This window comes from Ischnura elegans, chromosome 5 (genome assembly GCF_921293095.1).
Source record: "Ischnura elegans chromosome 5, ioIscEleg1.1, whole genome shotgun sequence".
Classification (NCBI taxonomy): Eukaryota; Metazoa; Arthropoda; class Insecta; order Odonata; family Coenagrionidae; genus Ischnura; species Ischnura elegans.
Window position 1 is genome coordinate 109,206,538 of NC_060250.1, and position 12,458 is coordinate 109,218,995.

Sequence of the window (12,458 nt, forward strand, 5' to 3'; positions counted from 1 at the left end):
AAATATTCATGACTCTCCACGATTCAGTCCTGCACCCACATCATTGAATGGCACACATAACCTACGCAATGAATCCACCTCTGAAAGCATAATATTTCGAGGAAATACCGGCATACTTACGAGTCCATATTAAAAATTATGATTACTATTAACGATGGGTTTCGTTAAGAATTTCACCTTTTTGCTATTCATTAGCTCTGAGACAACCAAACAACTTCTTTTATGGTGCTTTTGGTAAGAGATGGCCTTTTTCCGCATGGTATGAGAAAATTGAAATTCCACTGGTATTGTGTCGGTGCCAGTGCCAAGATCGTGGGCTTCTGATAGAAAATTTTCAACGGCCATACCAAAAGAATAAAGCAGTTGTCAAGCACCATTAAGCACTTAGCACTGGATTGTTAAAGTACCAAGGAATTCATGGCAAATATGCCTCATAGTGAAATGCACCACTAATTTTTTGCACGTGCTAATTTATGGGAATGATGTGAACAGGAACGGAACATATGAATCCTCAAGATGCATTAGTCCGCATGCAATATCCTCCAAATCACATTAATCGGTAAATATTTAGTGTAGACCATGAGGCAAAGAGATTTATTTTCCATTGTTACGATTAAAAATAATAATAGGAATGCAATTTCGTCATGGCCGTTGAATAAGACACCCTGATGTTTTCCGAAATGTTACGAAATAGCGTTTTCGAGATAAAAACACGAGCATTTTCATGCGACTGGGAAAGCGGTGGGATCCTTAAAGTATCTTTGACCTCTACCCCCAACAGCAAATTCCTACATACACCAGTGGCGCATAAAGAGAGGGCTATAGCCCCCCTTATGGGTATCCAATTAAACCTAGATAAAATGGTAATTTTGTTCGGAAACCCACTACCGCTGGGAGGTTACTCCCCAAGTTCAAAAACCCAAAAACTACGGTATAAGGAGGTTTTTATCGGACTTGAAGGCATTTTCAACCACTGTGCGGCGGGTCGTCACGATTAGGCTCTTTTATGGCTTCGATAAGACATCTCCTGTAAATAATTCTATGACAATAAACACCTAAGCGTTTGCGTAAGCTAACGAATGACACAATTTCGGCGCTTTTCGACTCAAATTGTCCGCAATCACCTTAATGTTCAAGCCACGTCCTGTAAGATAAGGATGATAACTCATATGCACTAAAGGAATGGGGGAATGTGAATTTAAGTGATACCTACGAGAAAAAATAGTAATGAGTGGCGAAACAAATACAAAACTATCAAATTATATGTTTACATGAATAATCACAGACAGGGGAATAAAAACCATTGGACAACAAAATTAGAAAGAGTAAATAACTTTTCATAAGAAAACACGTAGTTGAATTGACGTACACGAAATTTTAAAAGGCTGAGAAGTTCCGGAAAAATAAGCTGCAAAGGCATTACTCGACTTATCACTTTGGGCACAAGGCATGAAGTATTAAGTTTGTCAGTTAAATTTTCTTCTGATGAGATCTTCATTACTATCGAGCACCCCTAATCCGGCACTTGGATAATGCCGGATTTGGAATTTTGTCGCATTTTAGTTGCTGCGGTAGTAACCAGTAAAATAGGGTAGCTTTCTTCACCAGAGAAAACGAAAGGCATTTATTGCGATTCGTTACCCACATTTATTGAATTCATTATAGACAAATTATTTGGTTTTAGAAATACCGGTTTAGACGAATGGCAAGGGTCAATTTTATCCTCATTTGAAAAAGGCCAGATTGGCGCCCATGCGATGCCATTCCACGTGACGTCACAGGGACCTAGTTTCTATACGACTAGATAGGAGTTTTACATCGTCTGAGGTTACCAATGCATGCATGAGGCACAGAGCTCAGGGAAACATGTCTTAATAATCACCTATTAAAACTGGCTAAGGTCGGAAAGTTTTCTTCGTTTGATAAGGTATTAATAATCCTTATTTTAGCCAAGCGCTACCTGCTAGCAAGGCACTCTGCTACCTTCTTGCAGCCTGCATCGTATCGGCGCTCAAGGCCTCGCACCAAGGTGGCCTCATATGGCGGCAGCTGGGACCAGAATGACGTCACACGGGGTTTTCCCAGCATTCATACTTAGCCGTCGCGTTTTCGCGCTCTTGAAAAATGTTCGCTCTTCATTTCATCGCGAAAAATATATATCGTCATTTAAAAATCTAAAAGCGTGAAATACGTACTCCATGAGTAATAATATTTCGATTTAGGCAATAACAAAATAGGAAACCACCCTATTATAGGGTGACCGTCAGGTTTTTTAACGGGGGAATAATTTAAAACAAAATGAGATGAAATTTTAATAAAAAATATTTTTAATTTACAAATAATTTAGAATTGACAAGAAAGCGTTTGTTTCTAAATGTATATTCAGTCATATTCGGCCTTCGGAAAATATAGCAAAACGGCAGAGTGAAAAGAACGTACATAACGTGCACATGCATAATATAAAATATTTAATGCCATTAGTCGAAAAGTAAGGTAAATAAAACATCTTTACTGTCTTATAAGCCCCTTGAGAAGCCGTGTTTAATAGTGATGTCAATTATCTACGTCGTCAACTTTGTCAACGCTCCTTGCTGCACGGGAGCTTCCTTCCTTGCGAATACCCATCGATAGATCGGGAACGACTGGTAGAGAAAGATTCTTGGCAGTGAAAAATGACTTATTCGCACGGTCCACAACAAAAAAAACAGAGCCTCCCCATGTCTGCTGCTCCATCTTCTACTGCCCAATTCCGTGATGTGACACTCGCGTCTCTGCAGCGAGGTATCGATGCAATATGCTATGCATATCTGCATCTTCAATTATTTAGTCATTTAGTACAGATCTTGACTGGTGGTATCTCGAGATACGAGTGGCTTAACATGCGAGATATTTGAAATACGAACCGTCGAGCAAGCTAAATTTGAGATATGAGGAACGGTCGACTGCGGCGCCGCACACGGCGAGAAAGGCGACGATCAGTGAAGAGAAAATCAGTGACTAAAATTAAGCATACAGTAGCGCAGTAGCGTAACTATGGGGACAAATCCCCCCCCCCCCCCAAAGCCTCAGAGAAATAAAAAAAGTATTTAAAACCAATATCTAGTTTTGACATATAATAACTACAGCTGCTTAAAGTTAAATTTTAAGTGCCAAAATGATGCTAAATGTATTTCCAGGCATGTCATTTTCTTAAATTTCCCGAACCCATGGGGGGTGGGGGGGTCGCCACCTCAGCCCATCCCATCCCCCGAAAGCATATTCCTAGTTACGCCACTGCAGTAGCGTTTCAGTTGCGTGTAAGTTACATTAAGTGACTAGCATATACTTACTCTATGATCAAATACAAATCAACATCATTAGGCAACAATCCTAAGATTGGTTTGACGCAGCTCTCCATTTATCTCTCCTATCCGCTAGCCTTTTCATGGCGACGTATTCCTTCTCTTCCTCATCCTTTACAACCTGTCCTAACTAACTCATTCGGGGCCGTCCCTTCCCTTCTTCCCTTTCACCTGTCCTTCTACGATTGTTTTCATCAGGCCATCATGTCTCATAACGCGGCAAGCTAAGTTGTCGCGTCTTCTGATTAAGGTTCATAGAATACTCTTCTTTTCTCCCACTCTTCCAAGCACTTCCTGGTTACTTACACGGTCGATCCATTTTACCTTCACCATTCTTCGGTAGCAACACATTTCGAATACTTCCACTCTTGATTTATCTGCTGCAGTCAACGTCCAAGCCTCGCTTCCATAGAGAAACATGCTCCATGCGTCGCATCTGATAAATTGTTCCCTTACTTCCATGCTTCTATTCTCAGCTGTGAGGAGATTCTTCTTTCTGTAGAAAGCCCTCTTCGCCTGCACCATTCTACTATTTCTTTCTTGCTTCGTCCATCGTTGGTAATTGGGCTTCCCAGGTAAGAAAACTCTTTCACCTCTTCAAGCTTATGCTTTCCTAGGTTAATGCTTGTCCAAGCCTCCCCCCTTTTGCTGTATAGTAATATCTTAGTCTTCTTTTTGTAGATTTTCAGCTAATTTGTGGCCATTGTCCTCTCAATATTTGTCAAAGTCTTCTTAAAATCCTTCCAGGTCTCGGCTATGAGTGCTATGTCGTCAGCTTAATCGCAGTATACTAATTTTTTAAACCAATTTTTTACATTCTCTTTTGTTATGTTTTCTACAATAATTGTCATTTATTAATACATTTTTCTTATTCAAAAACACGTATCGAAAACAATTGAGGGAACACTTTTGGGCAGGAACGGATTAATGGGATTTCAATTGAGAAAATTGCTTTGAAATTCGAGCAAATTGACACCCGAGCAAGGTTACGGAACGAATTAAACTCATATCTCGAGGTCTCCTTGCACTTTCTTAGAATCCTGCGATGATGTTATTGGAATAAGTAATGACAACCCTTATAACCCTTATATATATAAATATAACCCTTTGGAATAAATAATAATACCCCCTTTCCTTTTGGGAACAACCTTGTCGCGGCGAAAAGGCTTGCGCGTTCCTTTGACTCCTAGAGCTGCACTGGCGGGATTAATTCTAAAATATTCCCAGTAGGGCCACCCATGTCAGATACGTCGAAGAGTAGTCCACGTGATGGTGTCACATAAAAAGCACAGTTGGAATGGAAGTGGAAAACCCTACCAACCATCCCTTCCCTGAAAACATGGAGTACAACCAAATGAGCCTCGGAAACTCATCGAACGGGACCCGTCCGCAAAGGGCGGGTGTCGTTCACAGCAGCGAGATCGGCAAGGTCCTCGGGGTCTTCAACATGCGAAATCCTTGCAGAGACTAATCATCACCATCAACAGCAGCAGCAATCAAGGAAGAAGAAAATAAGACCAAGAAGATTGAGAGTAAGAAGTCGGCATTAATGTAGGGACGTGGAATGTAAGGACAATGATGAGGGAGGGGAAGCTGGAAAATATCAAAAAGGAAATGGAGAATGGGAGGATAGATATCTTAGGATTATGCGAAGTGAGATGGGAGGATTGCGGGGGCAACTAGAGTGATGGGTATGGCGTTATTTATAGTGGAGGAGAGAAAAGTCAGCGAGGGGTAGCTTTAGTATTAAACGGGAAGATGGGTAAGCGTGTGGTAGGTATAGACCAGGTAAGCGATAAGATTCAGGTAATAGAAATTGAGGCGCAACCCACCAACCTCGTGGTGTTTCAAGTTTACATACCCACTAGTAATCATTGGGAGGAAGAAGTAGATGAGGTGTATGAGCAGATCGAGGAAATAATTCGAGAAACCCCGGGTAGGAATAATCTAGTAGTTATGGGGGACTGGAACGCTTCAATCGGGAAAGAGAGGGATGGGAACGAAGTAAGAAAATTTGTACTAGGAACACGGAACGACAGGGGAGAGAAAGCAGCAGAATTTTGAAAAAAATTATCACAAACTCGTGGTTCAATCACCATAATGGGCGAGGGTAAACAAGGAAAGCCCAGAGGATATGGGGAGATATCAGATAGACTACATCATGGTAAGACAGAGGTTTAGGAATAGTGTGAAAAACTCTCGCAGCTTCCCTGCAGCGAATGCGAATTCAGACCACAACCTAGTCCTTTGGAAATACAACGTCAGATTCAAATGACTTTAAAGAAAAAAAAGAAAGAAGGCGAAGAAATGGAATGTAGAAGCTCTGAAGGGGACTATGAGGAGGGAATATCAGAATTTAGTGGAAAATAGTATCCGGGAGATTGAGAAACCACAGAATGTGGAGGAAGGGTGGAATAATATTAAAACTGGAATAGCGGCTGAGAAATCAATTGGCTACGTTGACAGTAGAAGGATAAAGATGGCATAGATAATATAAAATAAATGAAAGATGGGTGGAAGTGGAAGAAGGCAGACAAAGAACAGGGTAAAAGAATGTATGGGCAAATAAATAATCGATTACGGCGTAAAACTAAAAGGGCAAGGGAGGCTTGATGGAAAAGACAGTGAGGAAATAGAAAAGTTTCATGATAATGGAGAGGGATGCGCATTGTACGCAAAACTTAAGTCGCCATCGGGCGGCATCAGAGGAAAAGTCATGTCTAAAACTAAGGCTAAGGATGGAAGGATGCTGACGGCGATGAGAAGAGGGAGAGAGTAGATGATAGGAATACATGGAGGACCTGTATGACGGAAGAAAAGGACCGGAGAGATTGAATTTAGAGGAGGAAATTGCGGTGGAGGAGGATAATCTTGTGCCGGAGTTCCTAGAAGCGGAAATCGCGAGAGCACATCGTGATATGAAGGCTGGGAAAGCAGTAGGCTTGGACAATATCCCGAGTGAGCTTCGTAAGAGTCTAGGGAAAGGTGAGAAGAGAAGGTTTTTCGAACTAGTACGATGGATCTATGAGGGGGGATTTTGGCCGGAGGATTTCGTAAAGACGGTTCTCATTCCGCTACCGAAAAAGAAGCTCTGGAGTTTGGAGATAATAGGACGATTAGCCTAATTTCGCACGCGGAGAAAGTGATAGTGAAAATACTGAAAATACGAATGGAGGCGAAGGCAAACGAGTATTTTGGTCAGTTAAAAATCAGTTTGGTTTTAGAAAAGGGAAGTCAACTCGTGATGCAATAGCGATGAGGTCCCTCATGGAGAGGAACCTAGAATATGGCCAGGACATGTATACCTGTTTCGTAGATTTTGAAAAAGCATTTGATAGGGTGAACTGGATAAATTAAATGGAGATTCTCAAGAAGAAAGGCATAGGTTGGAGGCAGTGGCGAATCCAGGATAGGGGACAAAGGGGGGGGGGGGGGTAAGTGGGGGTTAAAATTCCAGCAGTAGTGGGGGTTGGAAAAACTTGCCATTCTATCTAGTGTGAATTGAATACCCAATGGGGGAGGGCTATAGGCCCCTTGCCCCCCCCCCACAGATCCGCCACTGATTGGAGGGATAGGCGACTGATTCGTAAGCTGTATATGGCCCAAACTGCACAAGTGAGTGTAGCGGACCGTGAATCTGGGCGGGTGAGCATCGGCCGAGGAGTGAGGCAAAGCTGTCTTCTATCGCCGCTCCTTTTTAACGTATACGCTGAGGAGATGGTAAGAGAAGCGTGGGATGCGTTGGAAGCTGGAGTAAAAGTGGGAGGAATGATGTTTCAATCAATGAGATTCGCGGATGGTTATGCGTTGAAAAGCCAGTCAGCAAGGGGACTGTACGCTCTAGTAGATGCGTTAAACGAGAGTTGCGAGGAATATGGGATGAGGATTAACCGCCAGAAGACCAAGGTCATGCGGTTTTGTAAAGCATTGCGAGCGAGGAATGTGAGACTCAAGATTAAAGTAGGTGGGGAAAAACTTAAGCAGGTAGAGAAATTCAACTATTTAGGCAGCATATTAGAGAAAAAGGGATACAGTAGCTAGGACATAAGGAAGAGAATTGCGTTAGCAAAGGAGTCATTGATGAACAGGAAGGCGCTTGTGAGAGGGTCATTACGCAAGAGCTTAAAGAAAAGTTTAATTAAGTTTGATCTGGAGTGTAGCGCTCTACGGTGCAGAAACGTGGACACTTAGGAAGGAGGACGAGAGAAGACTGGAGGCGCTCGATATGAGGGTGTGCCGCAGAATGGAGAAGGTGAAGTGTACGGAGGAAGAGAAACGACGAAAACCTGTGCATGGTGGGTGAGGAGAGGCAGCTTTTAGATGAGATATGGTAGAGACAGAAGGTAAGAATGGAGGGAGTACTTAGCGGGGAGGGCATGTTGAAAACAGTGTTAGAATGTTGGGTAAACGAGGGAGAGGAAGAAAGAGAATAGGATTTTTAAATAGAATGAGAGGGAGTAAGCCTTATAGTGATTTGAAGAGGGAAGTGCTTGAAGGAGGGGGAGGCTCCCAGAATGCCTCTCAAGTACTCCATGGAATCGTACCTTAATCGGTAGAATATTTCAATAATAACAATTATAATAATAAAGAAAACGAATTTATAAGTTTTCGGTCTGATCCACGACCCGCCAAGACCGTGGGGCGCCCGGCTGGGCTAAGGTCCTCCTGGGCTAGTCGAGTCATCTCTGCATCGCACCGACAGCGCATGTAAAACTTTCTGACAGGGCACTTAAGTGTTACAAGAGTAGCTGTGTTCTATTGTCGACAGATACAACAGGAATTATTTTTATTGAGAGAGAGCGAAACAGTTTCAGCAGGAGAAGACAAATGCTATTAATCAGAAAAAGTTTCTCGCGAAGCACGCCTTGGAAATATTGCCGCATTATGTGTGTTCCTGGATTAGGGAATTCCGGATTCAGAGTGCTCGGCTGTAATGGAATCAGGGTTTGCAATATGAATGTACAATAAAGAAATCCAGCATGATATCCTTTATTTAAGCTTTATTTTTCAAATAAGCTAGTGATTATATTCAATCCCATTTTCCTAAAATGTACACAGGGTGCGTTCCGAAAGTAATGCAAATGAATTACCTGCGCCACTGATATTGGTTGGAGTAGGATCAAACCACTTGGAGTAGGTGAGGTGGACGTTAAGATTTGATGCAAAACCAGATGCATTGCTCTACAGTCTGTGAAAGCGGCAGGACGTCAGTGAAGGTAAACCTCTGCACGTCGCGCTAGCGCTAGCGCGTCTAGCGCTAAACTGTAAATATCCCTTGAGGGGACGAACAAAATGATTCGTGAGGCTTGCGTGACTACTGCTCTGTCCTATTCACAAATTTTGAGGCGATTAAAGTCCTTTAAGAAGGGCCAGGAAGAGTTAAATCCCTAAAATGGCAAGAATGAGCTAATCAAAAGTGAAATCAGTGGTCATTGTCTTTTTAGACAGCAAAAGAGTGATCTATTATGAATTTTTTTCTCTAAGATAGACAATTTATGCTGCCTAATACAAGTACGTGCTGGAAAGACTCCGAAAAAGGGTCATCAGGACGAGAAAAGACATCTCCACCACCTGGAAAATCCATCTCGACAAAGCGCCTTGCCACAACGCTTTACGAGTCCACAAGTTCCTGGCAAAATTTGAGGTTCAAACGCTGCCCCAACCACCTATAGTTCTGAAGTCGCCCCGGCAGACTTCTTTCTGCTACATCGAATAAAGGCAGCCTTGAAGTGGGCTCATTTTTCGACCTTAGAAGAGACTATCAGTCGTGACGAGCTCCTTGCGAGAGGTTCCCGAAGAAGCCTTCCTGGGCGCGTACCGGTAATGGCAGAGTCGCTGGAAAAAATATGTAGAATCCCAAGAGTAGTAATTTCAAGAATTTAAAGTGTTTGCGATAAAATGGTCATTAATTTTTTTAATAAGTGCATTACTTTCAGAACGCACCCTGTATTCCTGTCCTTGATTCAGCAGGCTTTGAGTCTCTATCAGTATCATTGTAATTTTTCACCAAACTACCAAAAATTTTGAAGCATGTAACAATAACATAACAATTGTAACATACGTTCCAAACACCGTTGAGAAAATTAAGACGTTGGCGAATTGACTTCGCTTAAATTCATAGTATCTTAAACGCTATTATAGTTATTTGGCATAGACCGGTTTCAACGCACTTAGCGTAATTATCAGAATCAGACCTCTTTAAGTAAATGCAAAAGTGCGTAATATTTTTTTGTGTGTTTCATTTAACATTAAAACACTGAACCTTATTCTTTTAGTTCCATTTGCTTCTTTGCATTTATAAACGACAAGCTATCTTCTGAGAATGACGTATGTCCGATGGACGCGACCATGAGGCTTGATTCAGTCACGGTATAGCCGAGCTCTTCAATTTATGGTAATTAATAGTTTATATCCGGCGGTAGTATATCAGAGGAAGAGGAATACCGACAATAGCTACTTGCATTAAATTGGCTTATTGTTTGCGAATATTTTTCCAGCTTGAATCAAAATACAATAATTATCAACACTTAATAGACTTCTTCCGTAATCGACAGTAACATACGACCTCATGGAAATACCACTTTCTATGTGTCCCATTGAGAGCGACGGAAGGACTCACTAAGGACTGAAGTCGTGGCCTTGAGGAAGCGTTTAGTATTCGAATTCTAGAGTGGAAATTCTGTAACGTTTCACACGCAAAATGTATTCCACGATAACTTTTAAATGCAAGTAACAGCTGTATTCTTATTCTTCAACATGATGAGGAAGGCATTCTCAACGGTTAGAGTATTTCGTTTAACACTCAAACTGGCCTCTTTCATTGCACAGTATGTTCATAAATATTTCAAAATGAACATTTTGCAAGTGCTTTCTTTCTAGATATAGTTTGGCTGACACAATTTGTTCACCAATTAAAACTAATATGCAAAATAGACGATCTAAGATGGGCTGGTTAACAAAGTGTGAGTCTACTTACAAGAGAGTCAACATGAAACCTCTGCTTACGGACATCTTTCACTCACGGACACCTCTGGAAAGGTTTTGTAATCGCGTGCACTCTCCCTTACCGATACAGACTACTTTTTTTGGGATTTTATTCACTTATTAAGATACTATTGGCATAAGTTTCCTGGCACATCTACTAGGTTCTCTGGCTTCTAAAAAAGAAGTCGTTAAAAATATACTCTGGGGTAATAAGACGGCGATAATGCTCAAACCAGCAAAGATGCAACGACATACAGAAGAAAAATGAAAAAAGAATGTCTTTGGATGTATTTAAGGAAATTTAAACCCCCGGCATTCATCACTAAGGGAAAAACGAAATTAAAATGAATGAATTCTTTACACCTGGGTGAGATATTTGTATAATCATTGAGAAAAACATGTAATTGTGTTGAGAATAACTGACTTGTGGATATAAGTTTTTTTTTCGTTTTTTTTATTTTTTCATACTTGGTATTTATAATGATACAATTTCTTTCGGTAGCCTTTAATTCTTACGTTAAAATACTTGTGCAGTAAAACGTGAAGAAAAAAAAATGAAGTTTTATGGGAGTAACCTGTAACGCAAGGACACCACTCGCATATAAGGACACATTTTCGTGGACCTTCCATTTCCTCAAGAGAGAGGTTTCACTGTACTTTGGCTTTTATTTCCTTAGTTTCGTCCCGTTTTGTTCGCTTTTCTGTTTCCAAAGCTGTCTGTTTCCTTACATAATTGTCGATCTCATAGAAAGAATGCGACATGAAGATTTGGAATGATGTTCACCGATAGCTTATCTCGACCGTTATCGCGTTTCAAGAAGATTCATAAATGGCGTTTCCGCTAAGAATCCATCGAAAGGTTTGTTCCAACTGTTTACCAGGGGAGATAAATATGTCTAGCCTACAACAACGCTGCCCTTTTGAACTGAGGAATGTCGATTTTATGCCTTCTCTTTCTTTGAAGATAGCCGCTCAAGTATGACGAAGTCTTTGAACTTTATCAACCCTGAAAATGGCGTCAATACCCGTAAAAATGATTATGTAACGTGGAGACCGATTAAGAATAAGGAATATTGTGAGTGGAATATAAGAACTAGTATTGTGACCTTAAACTCATAAAATAGCGTACGCCATTTCGAAATAAAAGGCAAGCTTATAATTGAATTACCATGAAATACCTGTCCAATGGACAGTGGACAGTGTCCATATATTTTTTTTACAAATTGCACGATATGCTGTTCACGCAACAAATACTGATAATATGACCTACAAACATGATCGCATCCATTAAAATCAAGTATTTTAAACATTTAAATTGGAGAAGGAAAAAAATAATATTAAAATATATTCCAGTGCTAAATGAAGAAATTCAAAAGAGACTCACGAAGAAATCAAAATTAATTTAATTCAATGAAGGTTTTGTTAAAAACCACATGCCATTCTCCCCTATTTATTTTGAAAAAGTACCCATGGCTATTGGGCTCGTAATATTCATGACGCAATACAGATATCCATGTATTTACGTAGTTGTAATCACTTGAATTGGTTTAAGCCCTATGTTTTAAGACTGTTCTTCCGCCCATTGGCCCGCAGTGTACCGGAAATGTCGACAGACAAGCGTGACCACATAATGAGATGTCAGCGGTAACGGCCAAAAAAGTAAAAGCAAAAGGAAGGAGTTCCATATTAGAAGTCAGAATATCGGCAAGTAGATTCTATAGACAGTAAAAAAAATCATCCATAACGTGAAACTCAAAAAATAAATAAATTGCAGATTCCACAGTTCACGATATCAGCGAAGTTTAAGGTGCGTATAATCATTTGCAATTATTTTGAGTGAGCCCAGTGTTTCATATTTACTTCTAGTTAGCTTTCAGAAATAGAATACGGAATGGAAAAATTATTTTTTCGCTCAAAAATGGCAATGAAAATTTGGATACAAAATTGTAAAAATACAGCATGCTCTATGTGTCCAATATTTTCAGGTTAATTTCGGTGAAGCTATAACTCATGTAGAATGATTATCGCTTAAATAATGTCTTTAAATGGCCATAGTAGTATTATCTTTCCAATATTTCTTCGTTAACGATCCATTTCCCCACTTTAACTAGGTGAACCGGAAACCGCACTGTC